Source organism: Periplaneta americana, chromosome 12 (genome assembly GCF_040183065.1).
Source record: "Periplaneta americana isolate PAMFEO1 chromosome 12, P.americana_PAMFEO1_priV1, whole genome shotgun sequence".
Taxonomy (NCBI): Eukaryota; Metazoa; Arthropoda; class Insecta; order Blattodea; family Blattidae; genus Periplaneta; species Periplaneta americana.
In genome coordinates, this window is record NC_091128.1 from 134,756,743 (window position 1) to 134,758,822 (window position 2,080).

The 2,080-nt window shown below is 33.3% G+C and overlaps 1 non-coding gene across 1 annotated transcript; it reads right to left on the reverse strand.

Moving 5' to 3' along the window:
* Positions 1-670: 670 nt before the first annotated feature.
* Positions 671-743, reverse strand: TRNAM-CAU (transfer RNA methionine (anticodon CAU)). The gene has a single exon. It is a non-coding gene; the product is annotated as a tRNA-Met (tRNA).
* Between the last annotated feature and the right edge of the window lie 1,337 nt (positions 744-2,080).

Genomic DNA, 2,080 nt, shown 5'->3' on the forward strand with positions numbered 1-2,080 from the left:
ACCAGGGGATTACAACTATAACATGAACAATAAGATTACAATTAATATTAAATTTACAATTACAATTACAATAAAAATTAAAGTACGACAAGAATACCTGATTAATGAAAGCTAGACATTTTATCATAGAAGTTAAGAACAAAGAATATTTTTGTATTTACTAAATTACAAATTAAACCTACAATAACAAAATTCTATAGTGATGAAATTACCGGATATTGAGATATTTTGTGGTAGATTAAAAGAACTATTTACAAGAAACCATGTCTGAACGAGTCTCAATTACTGACCAAGTGCCTAGTAAGTTTGCGTTTGAATTGAATTTTATTTCGACAGTCCCTGATGCTAGCAGGTAGCGAGTTCCAGAGTTTACGTAATAAACTATAGAAGAATTGTTCCAAACTGGGGTTTGCTCTCTAGGACTAGAAACTATGATATAAATGGAGGATATCGTCAGATATGAAATGATATTACTAGCTTCGAGTAATTAATTAATATGACCTTACAACTTATAACAATGTTTTCATAATCTGATCGTAAACAAGGAAATATATTTGAAGTGTCATTCATAACTACCTTGTGCGTACGAAACTCTCAATGCTACCGATATCTATCTTGTGCGTGCGAAACTCTACTTAGTGTTAAATGGTGAGACACAGAACAAAAATTATGCCCCGGGTGAGGATCGAACTCACGACCTTAAGATTATGAGACTTACGCGCTGCCTACTGCGCTACCGAGGCCATGTCTTTCACACCTGGTGTCGCTCTATTTCAAAGAAGCAAACTGTGCTATGTTATATAACACAATGAAGTAGGAACTGTAGGAGTTCAGTACACCTTTATCGAAGCAAAAGTACGTAAACATAGCCTACAGCAGTCGAAGTTGAGTATTAATTCCAACTCAACGGACAACCAATAAACTCGATGGATAAGAAACTTTGGTAATTTCATAGAAGACGGGCACTTGGTTGAATGTAGCATTACCAACTTTTTTTTTACTTCAGAGTTAAATGTTAGTGATCTTTTAGTGACTTTTATATGTTAGTTCTAGGTTTTTTATACTAGGTGTCGCTGTGATTTTCTTTTAATTTGATTGGTTATAGTTGTCATTTGTTCTAGAATTTTCATTAATTTTGAATGGATAATGACGGTGTCAGTTGTTCTTGGTTGTTTGACGTGAGTGGTGGTTATATTATGTCTGATGGCGAAACTATTGAAAGTTTGTCATTTTATGATACTGTGAGAGATGTGTGAACTTAGAACAAAGTATTAAATTTTGTGTCGATTTTAGTTTAGTTGTTTCGCTGGTGAATAAGAATTGTGTTGAATGTTAGGAGAAAACTGTTTTTTATGTTTTTTGAAGGAACTAATTACTGAATTTTCAGTATAAGTTAAGGTGTAATAGGTGTTGGAAGAGAATTTCATTTAGTGTAAACACATGATTTATTTATGCGAAGTTGACTGTACGACAAAGTGTTGGTTCAGTGCTTTATTGCCTGGATAGTTTGTTTAAATTGCCTTAAAGCCTGTGTCATATACTTGAAGTGGTTGTCGTTGAAGACTTCAATGAGAATTGACGTCAATGAGAAATGAATTTTATTTGATAAGGTGATAAATTATGATTTGTTTTGTGTTTTAGTGATTTTTGGGGGTAAAGTGCGGACGAAAACTGCCAGAAAAGTACTGCCAACTATGAAGTTCGAATGCCACCAAACGCCAAAAATATCAAAGGTGAAAAATGAATTATATTTTAATTTTTTTGGAGGGCTTTTTCTCTTTAAAAATATAGATATATATTTGATTTTCCATCTTTTTTGTGATGTTTGGTGACATTTGAACTTTATAGTTGGCATAACGTTTTTGGAAGTTTTCGTCAGCCATGTTGGATTTTGCCCGTCTTCTAGGAAATTACCGAAACTTTTATTTTCGATATCTTAAGAGTTAATTTTAAATTTAATTTCTTGTAAAACTGTGGATAACCGTTACATTACACCATTATCAATTATCAGTATCTAAGGTGGTAGCATGTTTTCCTGCTGATCCGGAGCTGCATTCGGGCGTAGGTTCGATTCTCGCTT